This window comes from Heptranchias perlo, chromosome 35 (assembly GCF_035084215.1).
Source record: "Heptranchias perlo isolate sHepPer1 chromosome 35, sHepPer1.hap1, whole genome shotgun sequence".
In the NCBI taxonomy this organism is placed as follows: domain Eukaryota; kingdom Metazoa; phylum Chordata; class Chondrichthyes; order Hexanchiformes; family Hexanchidae; genus Heptranchias; species Heptranchias perlo.
The window spans coordinates 14141776-14153793 of record NC_090359.1 but is presented as its reverse complement, the minus strand read 5'-3'; positions in this window follow the sequence as shown (position 1 = coordinate 14153793).

Genomic DNA, 12018 nt, shown 5'->3' with positions numbered 1-12018 from the left:
TTTCCAGTTCTCTTGTCGGTGCTGACTCAGGCCTGGTGCATTCCCACCAGCCCCGAGGGCCCTCGAGTATCTCCACATTCATGTGGGAGACAGAGTCCGAGCTCTGATCTGTTGTTGGATATCAAGTTTAACTGTTTAATGAAGGGACTTCAATATCCCCCCTGGGAATGGTTTGGATTTTGAGGATAGTATACTCTCTGAAATGGCAGCACACACTGTGCCCACCCATTGTTCTCCACTCACTGGGCACCGCCCCACAGCCACACTCGTGTGTCCATAAACATAAGAATTGCTGGATGGAAAAAAGACCAAGGTCCATCCAGCTCGCCTTCCACTATCCGGTTAGTCACATGATACAACGACAATGGGGTTGTTGACTAATCGTTGCAATCAATCTCTATCAATGAATCCACAACAGACCCAGACACGAGGCCAGGAATCCCCCAGTCATCGAGACCATTGGGAACCATAGGCCCAAAGGCACCTGTTCCTCCCAAACATGTGACACTTACCACATGTCATGTCTCAAATTACTCATATACTGAAATGAGAAATGTTATTTTCTGTAAGATTCTATCTAATTTGCATTTGAATGATTCAATATGAACTGCTTTCACCACCTCCCTGGGGAACCTGTTCTATAGAGTGACCACTTGCTCACTGAAATATTCTTTATGGAGCTTAGTTTTGAATTTACCTGGCTTCAAGTGCAGGCCGTCTCCTCTGGTTCTACTCTTCTGGACATGGTGAAATATTTTGTCACAGTCTACATTATCCAGTCGATTTAGAAACCTAAAAACAGCAATAGTATCACCTCTAAACATTCCCGTTTCCAGTGAGAACATGCCCAATTTACATAATCACTCAACATAATTCAATCCCTCCACCCGCTCAATCATTCTGATTGCTCTCTTCTCTGTCCTCTCAATAGCTGCATTATGCTTTTTGTACTGTGGTGACCAGAACTGTACACAGCATTGTAAGTGCGATTGCACCTATAATTTTACAGTAGCAGGATTCCCAAACTATTTCGGCTCAATATTGACCTTTAAATGCATCTCAGCATCTGATTTGCTTTACTCACTGCCGCCGAGCATTGATGCGACAGCTTCAATTTATTATCAATCTACTCCCCCCGATCTTTTTCATTGCCATGGACATTATTTTCTTTCCAGTTAAGTAATGGATTCCCCCAGTGATCTACGCTTGGCCCCCTCCTATTCTTCATTTACATGCTGCCCTTCGCCGACATCATCCTAAAACACGACATCAGATTCTACATGTACACTGATGACACACAGCTCTACCTCACCATCACCTCTCTCCACCCCTCCACTGCCTCTGAGTTGTCATATTGCTTGTCCACCATCGAGCAGTGGATGAGGAGAAATTTCCTCCAATTAATTATTGGGAAGACCGAATCCATTATCTTCAGTCCCTGTCACAAACTCCGTTTCCTCCCCACCAAATCCATCTCTCTCCGTGGCCACTCTCTGAGGATGAACGAGACTGTTAGCAACCCAGGCGTCCTATTTGACCCTAAGCTGACCTTCTGACCACATATCTTCTCTATCACCAAGACCGCCTGTTTCCACCTCCTGTAAAATTGTCCGTCTCCACCCCTGCCTCAGCTCATCTGCTATTAAATCCTCATCCATGCCTTAGTTATATCTGGGCTCCACTATTCCAATGCTATCACTGCTGTCCTTCCAGCTTCCACCCTCCGTAATTTTGAGCTCATCCAAAACTCTGCTGCCCATATCCTTACTCGCACCAACTCCCATTCACTCATCACCCCTGTGCTCGCTGTCCTACATCGGCTCCTGGTCCGGCAACACCTCAAATTTAAAATTCTCACCTTTATGTTCAAATCCCTCCATGGCCTCGCCCCTTCCTATCTTTAGCCCTACAGCCCACCAAGAACTCTGCGTTCATCCAACTCTGGTCTCGTGTGCAGCCCGATTTCCATTGCACCACAATTGGTGGCCGTGGCTTCAGTTGTCTCAGCCCTAAGCTCTGGAACTTCCTCCCTAAACCTCTCCACTTCTCTCTCCTCCCATCTAACACGCTTCGTAAAACCTACCTCTTTGACCAAGTTTTTGGTCACCTGTCCTAATATCTCATTATGTAGCTCGGTGTCAAATTTTGTCTGATAACCATCACATGAAGCATTTTATTGTGTTAAAGGTGATCTATAAATGGACGTTGTTTTTGTTGTTGTTGCAATAGTTCATTCCTGGTTTTTTTTGTCCCCGTGTGAAGCACTTTGCATTTCTCTACATTAAATTTCATCTGCTACCTGTCTGTCCGATGCCCAAGTATTTAAATCCTCCTGTAGCTTATCCTGTTCAGTTTTGCAGTCTACCACCTTCATCAGCTTTGCATCATCTGTAAATTTACGCTTAGTTCCAGATCACTTATGAAGATATTAAACAAAAGAGGTCCAAAACAGATCACTGTGGAACCCCACTGGTAACATTCTTGCAAGCTGATGACAATCCCTCTACCACTGCCCTCTGGATTCTATCGGTGAACAAATTACACATCCATTGTAAAACATTTCCACTGATTTCCGCTTTCTTTGTTTTCAGTACCAGCCTTTCGAGAGGAACTGTATCAAAGGCCTTCCTGAAATCCAAGCACACCACATCCACTACCTTACCCAGATCACGCTCCTTTGCCACACATTCAAAGAAAACTAGTGAGCTAGATTGGCAAGACTTCCCCTTTCATGAATGCAAATTGTCTATCTTTTAAGGTTATATTTCTATTCACAAGCTCCTTGAACTTACCTTTAATAAGGATTTCCATAACTTTACCCACAATGGACGTTAAACTCACTGCTCAGTAGTTTCCTCAGTGAATTTTGCTGCCTTTTTAACAATAGGAGTAACATCTGCCTTTCTCCAGTCCCCATCATATTGGAAATTAGCGAATGTAACTCCTCTATTCAAGAAAGGATGGCGACAGAAAGCAGGAAAGTACAGGCCAGTTAGCTTAACATCTATCATAGGGAAAATGTTAGAATTTGTTATTAAGGAGGTTATAGCAGGGCACTTAGACAATCTCAATGCAATCAGGCAGAGTTAACACGGCTTTGTGAAAGGGAAATCGTGTTTGACTAATTAATTAGAGTTCTTTGAGGAAGTAACAAGCAACGTGGATAAAGGGGATCCTGTGGATGTGGTGTACTTGAATTTCCAGAAGGCTTTTGACAAGGTGCCATATCAAAGGCTACCACACAAAATAAGAGCTCATGGTGTAGGGGGTAACATATTAGTATGGATAAAGGATTGGTTAGCTAACAGGAAACAGAGAGCAGGCATAAATGGGTCATTTTCAGGTTGGCAAGATGTAACGAGTGGAGTGCCACAGGGGTCAGTGCTTGGGACTCAACTATTTACAATCTATATCAATGACTTGGATGAAGGGACCAAATGTATGATTGCTAAATTTGCTGATGACACAAAGGTAGATAGGAAAGTAAGTTGTGAAGAGGACATAAGGGGTCTGCAAAAGGATACAGATAGGTTAAGTAAGTGGGCAAAAAATTGACAGATGGAGTCCAATGTGGGAGAATGTGAACTTGCCCACTTGGCAGGAGGAATTCAAAAGCAGTATATTATTTAAATGGAGAGAGATTGCAGAACTCTGAGGTACAGAGGGATCTGGGTGTCCTAGTACATGAATCAAAAAAAGTTCGACTGCAGGTCCAGCAAGTGATTGGGAAGGTAAATGGAATGTTGTCATTTATTGCAAGGGGAATGGAATATAAAAATAGAGATGTTTTGCGACAGTTGTACAGAGCATTGGTGAGATCACATCTGGAATGCTGTATGCAATTTTGGTCTCCTTATTTAAGAAAGGACAATAATTGCTTTGGAGGCGGTTCAAAGAAAGTTCACTCGATTGATTCCTGGGATGACGGAGTTATTTTATGAGGAAAGGTTGGACAAGTTGGGCCTGTTGGAGTTGGCGCTTAGAAGAACGAGAGGTGATCTCAGGGGACTAGAAGGGGTAGATGCTGAGGTGATATCTCCCCTTGTGGGAGAGTCTCGAACGAGGGCCCTCAGTTTAAGAATAAAGAGTCTCCATTTAAGACGGAGATGAGGACACATTTTTTTCTCTCACAGGATCGTAAATCTGTGGAACTCCCTTCCCCAGAGAGCGGTGGGGGCAGGGTCATTGAATATTTTTAAGGCTGAGTAAGATAGATTCCTGTTTAACAAGGGAGTCAAAGGATCTGGTCGGTAGACGGGAAAGTAAGGTTGAGATCACAATCAGATCGCCATGAGCTTATCAAATGGCAGAGCAGGCTCGAGGGTCCGAATGGCCTACTCGTATTTTCGTAAAAGATGCTGGAGCTAGATTTAATCGTAACTTTAAAAGGATAATTCGATAAATACTTGAAAAGGAAAAAATTGCAGAGTTTATGGTTATAGAGCACGGGAATGGGAGTAATTGGGTACCTCCTTCAAAGAGCTGGCACTGGCACGATGGGTCGAATGGCCTCCTTCCATGCTGTGAGATTCTAGGATTGTATATTTTCCATATATTTGGTTCTCTAAAAAGAACAATGACAGGCTGTCTGAGCAAAGCAGATGTTCAAAAGGCTCAAAAGCACGAGGCATCAAAGAATCACGTGTAGATTTCAGCCCAAAGATGTTTTTTTCTGCACCAGTCATCAGCACAGCACAGACCTCTGAAACACAACCAGTCACTCCTTCCAATATCACAGAGCCAGAAACAGACCAGCTCTCAGTTTGCTTAAGAGTGAGTGCTGAACTCATCACATGGTATCTGCACTAAACTGGCAATTAGAATCTCCTAATCACTTGGCTGTTTGTTAATACGGGAAAAAAATCAGATTTTAACTGACCTGCCCTTTTCAATCCATTTATTGATCATTCACAGAGGCCCAAAAGAGACCTCTTAGAGTGTCTGAATCAGCTGTACTAATGCTGATCTCTTAGTTCTTAGCGATGAACGTGATGAAAACATATGTCGCTCATTGATTTTGGTGTCAGAGGGTTAGATATTTATCTCACGGTGGGGGAGAGATGAATAAGATGAAATAAAGCGAGTGTCTGAGGTAATGTTTGAATGACCGACACCAATCCGTAATTTGTACAATGCTGAATGTGTCAATTCAAAATGTGGATTTCCAATGGATTCTCTGCAATGTTAACACAAATCCGTTTGTTCCACAGGAGGTGGTCGGGGTTCTGGTCACTGGAAATGTTTGAATTCAGAAAAGTTATTCTCTTGAATTTCTATATACTTCAGTTCCCAGAACGAATAATTGCAGACTCTCTGGGTACATTTTCTGCTTGGCGAGCTGGCGTAAAACTGGCCTTGCAGATTGACCGCTCGTTATTAAATTCACTTCAACTGCTCCGACCAGCAGTCGGTCCACACACTGATGGGCATCTGCATCCATTTCGAGCTGGCCTCGGGGGCCAGGGTGAGCCAAAGTAAGAGTGAGGCCATGTTCTTTGGCAGTTGGGAGACCCGGTCCTTTGTCCCCTTCACTGTCAGATCCGACTACCTGAAGGTTTTGGGGATCTGGTTCAAGGGGCCCCTGGCCGGTCGAAAGAACTGGGAGGAGCGGATCACTAAGGCCAAACAGAAGCTTGATATGTGGGTGGGGCGATCCCTCTCCATAACCGGCAGGAACCTGGTGATAAGGTGTGAGGTACTCACCGTGTTGCTCTACATGACCCAGCACAGGCCCGTTCCCCAAATCTCCGCCGTCACAGTCACCCGAGATATCCTCCACTTTCCCTGGAGGTCCAAGGTAGAATGTGTCCGCAGGGTCACCATGTACAAGCTTCCAGACAAATGGGGAAAGAGCGTCTACAATGCTGCTCTGATCCTGACAGCCACCTTTGTGTGTGGCTGCCTCAGGATATGTGTAGAGCCCCAGTACGCAGATACCAAGTGTCACTAGGTGCTGAGTTTCTACCTGGCCAACACACTGAGAAGGCTGGGTCTGGCTGTGCTGGCCGAGCAGGTGCAGGATGTCCCGTCGAGCTGGACCTTTCCCCGCTATCTGTCCCAGGTGTAGAAGTTCCTGAGGAGTAACCCCTTCGAACACAAGGCCGTCAGACCGTGGTGAACGCGAAACGTCCTGAGAACCCTTTCTTAAATAAAGAGACCAAAACTGTAATTCCAGTTGTGGTCTCACCAAAGTCCTGTACAATTGCAACAAAATCCTTACTCATGTATTCCAAACCCTTGAAGTAAAGGCCAACATTTCATTTGCCTTCCTAATTGCTTGCTGTACCTACATGTTAACTTTTTGTGTTTCTTATACCAGGACACTCAAGTCTCTCTGAACACGAACATTTAATAGTTGCTCATCATTTTAAAAATATTCTGTTTTTCTATTTCTTTCTACTAAAGTGAATAACCTCACATTTCCCCACATTATACTCCATCTTCCACCTTCTTGCCCATTCACTTAACCTGTCTATAAACCTTTGCAGACTATTTGTGTCCTCCTCACAGATGCTTTGTATCGTCAGAGATCTTCAATACATTACACTAATATAGATTGTAAATAGCTAAGGCCCTATTACGGTCGGCATTGCTCGCTGATAAGTCAAGGGTAACATCCCTGAGGGGACATTGGTCCCAGCACCGTTGAGGTGCAACCCGTCCATCTTGTACGGGTCTTCAGTATCAATAAAAGTGAACAATGACGCCCGTGTAATGATGTTTCCTGACCTGCTGAGTGTTGCCAGCAATTTCTGGGATTATTTTTGGGCGTTCACAAGAGCAGTTTTCCTGACAACCTGCAACTTGCCTCAAGGGCGCAGCTTCAAGGCACAACTTTCTTGTGCTCTTCTCACACACAAGGTCAAACTTTACTTTCCGACACACGCGCTATAAAATCTGCCGTTTCCGCACACAGCGTCCTGCGCAACGAGAATTCAAAAGTCCTTCCGCTCATGGCCTGTAATCACCCCTTTTTTTCGCCACAGGCGCTCTTTACATTTATTCTCTACTCGATTCAATGGCAGGCTTCAACAGAACTATTAAGATCAAGGCGGAACACTTCCGATCTTACTGCACCGCCCCAACTTGCCAAATGTGCACCTTTCAACCGCCATTCGCAGCTCTGCAGCGCTGCCCGTCGCTCACGCAACTCAACTGCTGAGAGAAAAGAGCCAACAAGCATCAAAACAAAAACCAGTTCTTCAGTTACCATCCCCTGGATCACAAGATTCTCCAAGTAAATTTCGTGAACAATCGGGCGGCTGTCTTTCCAGAGACCAGCCCTGCTGTCGTCGTGTTTGTCTGTCGAGCGGTCACGCAGATCGAAATGTATCGACTGATTTCAAGGCACAAATGAACATTGGTGCGAATGGGACATGTGCCCAATAGAAACAGCGGTCGGAGCAGAACAAACTCAAAGGCATGAGATCGTGAAAGTGAATGTTAGAGTCGGCAATGGAGCAGGAAAGTGTCCATGAAATGGAAGGAGGAAAGGAAAGGCGGCCTATTGATTGTGGAAGGAAGAAAAAGCTGGGAGAAGAGGCGGGTTTGAACTGTGGAACATCAAGTACAGGCATGTGAGAGTGCTGGGATTTGATGGAATAAATAGGTTTTCGCCACCAACAAAAAATGTTTTTCTCATGTATTAAATATTGATATATTGTTGCATTATATTCGCAAGCGTGGGAGAGAACAAAAGTAGCAGCGCACACTATGCGGTGACTCGGATTCGAACCGAGGTTGCTGCGGCCACAACGCAGAGTACTAAACCACAATACGATCACGGCACCACATGTCAGTGGGTGAGACTCTGCCCGAACTATTTAAATAGCACCATTAACGTAGCGAAACGTCCCAAGGCGATTCACAGGAGATTTTAAACAAAATTTGACCCCGAGCCACAGAAGGAGATATCAGAAGCAAAATACTGCCGATGCTGGAAATTTGAAATAAAAACAGAAAATGCTGTAAATAATCAGCAAGTCAAGCAGCGTCTGTGGAGAGAGAAACAGAGTTAACTTTTCAGGTCGATGACCCTTGGTCAGAAATGGAAAAAGTTGAAGATTAAACAGTTTTTAAGCAAGTCCAGCGTCAGGAAAAGGGATGGGGGAGGAAGGGGAGGGGAGGAAAGAACAAAAGGGAAGGACTCTGATAGAGTGGAGGGCAGGAGTGATTAAATGACAAAAGGGATGATGGTGCAAGGCAAGGAGGGTGGTAATGGGACAAGTAAAGAAACAAAAGATGGGTCCAGAGGAGCTGTAAATGGCAAAATTTGAACCACAATCAGCACTTGCTGTCCGAAAAAATGTGATCAGTGTTTATGATCTGAAGTTATTGAAATCAATGTTGAGTTCAGAAGGTTGTAAAGAGCCTGATCGAAAGATGAGGTGCTGTTTCTCGAGCTTATGTTGAGCTTCATTGGAACGGAGTAAGAGGCCGAGGACAGAGAGGTCAGAGTGGGAGTGGGACCGGGAATTAAAATGGCAAGCGACCGGAAGCTCAGGGTCACGCTTGTGGACTGAGCGGAGGTGTTCAGCAAAGCTATTACAAATAAATCGCTGTTTCACCTGGAAGGAATGTTTGGGGCCCTGGAAGGTGGGAAGGGAGGAGGTGAAAGGGCAGGTGTTGCATCTCCTGCACTCGCATGGGAAGGTGCCGAGGGGAGGAGAGCGAGTGTTGGGGGTGATGGAAGAGTGGACCAGGGTTTCCTGGAGGGAGCGGTCCCTTCGGAAGGCTGAAAGGGGAGGGGAGGGGAAGATGTTTGTGGTGATGGTGGAAGTGGCGGAGGATGATACGTTGAATGTGGAGGCTGGTGGGGTGGAAGGTAAGGACAAGGGGACCTACCGTGGTTCTGGGAGGGAGTGGAATGGATAAGGACAGAAGTGCAGGAAATAGGACGGACACAGTCGAGGCCAAGTCAACTGCAGTGGAGGGGAATCCTCTGTTGAGGAAAAATGAAGACATATCAGAAGTAGTGTTGTGGAAAGTGGCATCGTCAGAACAGACGCGACGGAGAAAGAAAAACTGTGAGAATGGGATAGAAACAGCGGTCGTAGCAGAACAAATAAGATCGTGAAAGTGAATGTTAGAGTCGGCAATGCCGCAGGAAAGTGTCCCTGAAATGCCAGGAGGAAAGGAAAGCCGACCTATTGATTATGGAAGGAAGAAAAAGCCTGGAGAACAGACCGTTTTGAACTGTGGAACATCAAGTCCAGGCATGTGAGTGTGCTGGGATTTGAAGGAATGGATAGGTTTTCACCAGCAACAAAAAAAATTTCTTTCATGTGCTGAAGATTGATTTCTTGCTGCATTCTATTCACAAATGTGGCAGAGGACAAAAGCGGTAAACAAAACTGTACTGTAACTCGGATTCCTGCGACCACAACGCAGAGTGTGGACCAGGATACGATCACGGCGACGCACATCAGCTGCGGCAGTCGTGCCCGAACAACAGCAATGTCGCGCACGGTGCTGGATGGAAAAGAAGGATGTTTGGTGATGTGGTCAAAGTATTAAGCACTTTAAATTCTGGCAGCGGTGGGATCGGAACCCATATCTCTACAGAGACTGGATTTTAATCCAGCGCCTTAGACCGCTCGGCCACGCTACCATTTGATAGTTTTTTCTCATAATTTGCTATCTAATGATTGAAATGCGGCTTTCTTGCTTTTTGACCTTTGAGTCGAGGATTTTCCATTGAACGAATAAAATAAATGGACTTTCTGAGCAATGTTCATGCGACGAGGTGACCGAGTGTTTGAGGTGATGGATTCCTAATCCATTGTGCTCTGCACGCATGGCTTTTATCCCATCCGCGCCATTATTGCATTTCCCGTTTGATGTGTTGGTTCCTTCCTTGTATTCATCCAGAAGTCCTGGGCCTCGGTCCAATCCGAAGCCACGGTGGATGAACTTTGCATTGCTCGCTGAACTCTGCTCAAATCTGCAAAGTCCTGAGGTGTTGCGAGTGTAAGATGTGAATAACGTGAAGTATCAATCAAAGTGCACAATGACACCCCGGGAAAGCAAGTATCTCTCCACAGATACTGCGATTTATTTATTTATCCAACTGTCATTGGCGAAATGACCGAATGTGTTTATTTATATATCTGTATGGGTAAGGAAAACCCCATTTTGATCATTTCCAGGAAAAAGTCAAGTACATAAATTAGTTTGTCAAACTCATAACGACCGCTGGGATTTGCTGATTGAAAATTTCAATGGAAATTGAGACCGTCACTCAGTATTGGAACAAATATACCCGCTGGGGTTTCGGGGTTGTTATCGGTTTATTTATATCACGGAGGAACCCATTTTAAACTCGGTGAAGGTGCAAATCTAACGATGGATTTAAAATTTATCACCTCAACCACTGCTCAGTTAAAATCGCAATGAGTGATCGCTCGGTAACACAGCGTGCATCCAGCCGTCTCCGTTCAATCATATTCTGATAGTGACAATCACCTGTTTATTTTTTTTTCTGTTCTATTTTTCTCTGTAGTTTTGTAAGAAGAAGACAGCCGAGGACATAAAATTAAAAGTTGGCGTCTTAAAAATGCTTCCCCCCTGTCGGGGAATTAAACCCCGGACGAAGGCAGGGCAACTCACCACGATAAGAGAGAAAGAAAGAACAGAAGAAAGACAGAGTCAGTTGTTCGTTGTCTAACAAAGAGATGGAAATGTGAAAGGTTCTTACAACAGTGGCCCGTGGACAATTAAACAAACTGTCATCAAATAAACAGTGAAAAGAAATGCACTGACACATGAAGCATGTCGAACACCATCTGGGATGAGTGTACATTCAATATAGCAATTCCTCGTTAGTATAGTGGTGAGTATCTCCTGCCTGTCACACGGGAGACCGGGGTTCAATTCCCCGATGAGGAGTTGATAACTTTATCGCATTTGAAAGCTTCACTTTTGTTTATCTGCAGAAAATACAGTGTGGAACTGACTCAGAGTTGACTCCCACTTGCCTCACTTTAATTTTGCTGATGTTCCAGCGGTTTTAAAATCTGCTCTCTGCGTCACTCTTCACCTCGATGTTAAACTGGATTCTGTGATGGTGGGGATCTCGTGAGGAGGCCGAGATGGATCATCCACTCGGCACTTCTGGCTGAAGATGGTTGTCTCTCTCCGTTCCTCTCTCTGTCGGTCCGCCTCTCTCTGTTTCGGGCTGGTGACTGAGACCCGGTCTGTTCACAGCGCGATTCTCCGTTTTATTTCTTGCCTATTACTGTGGTTCTCACATCGAGCTGAAAAGTGAGGCAGAGAGCAGATTTGAAAATCGCTGTGAAATCAAATTTTGGAAGTGGGCAAGGCCGAGTCAGTTTTTCATTGTATTTTCCACATCCTATAGTACAGATAAATGAAAGTGAAACTTTTCAAGGCAGCAATAACATCCTCATCAGAGAATGGAACACCAGTCTCCCAGGGGAAAGGCGGGGATACTCAGCACGACAGTGACAAGGAATTGGTCAAAATGGGGTTTTCATTACTTGTAAAGATATACAAAAAATACATTTGTTTCTTTTGCAAATGACAGTTGCATAAATAAATAAATCGCAGTATCTATGGGGAGATACTCGCTTTACCGGGGCGTCATTGTGCACTTTGATTGATACTTCACGTTATTCACATCTGACACTCGCAACACCTCCGGGCGCCAATCAGGACTTTGTTGATTTGAGCGGAGTTCAGTGAGCAATGCAAAATTCATCCACCGTGGCTTCGGATTGGACCGAGGCCCAAGACTTCTGATTGAATATAAGGAAGAAACCAACACATCAAACGGTAAATGCAATAATGGCGCGGATGGGATACAAAACCATGCGTGCAGAGCACAATGGATAAACAGACCATCACCTCAACCACTCGGCCACCTCGTCGAATGAACATTGCTCAGAAAGCCCATTTATTTTATTCGTTCAATGGAAAATCCTGGATTCAAAGGTCAAAAAGCAAGAAAACCACATTTCAATCACCAGATAGCAGATGCTGAACACATCAGTATTAGGT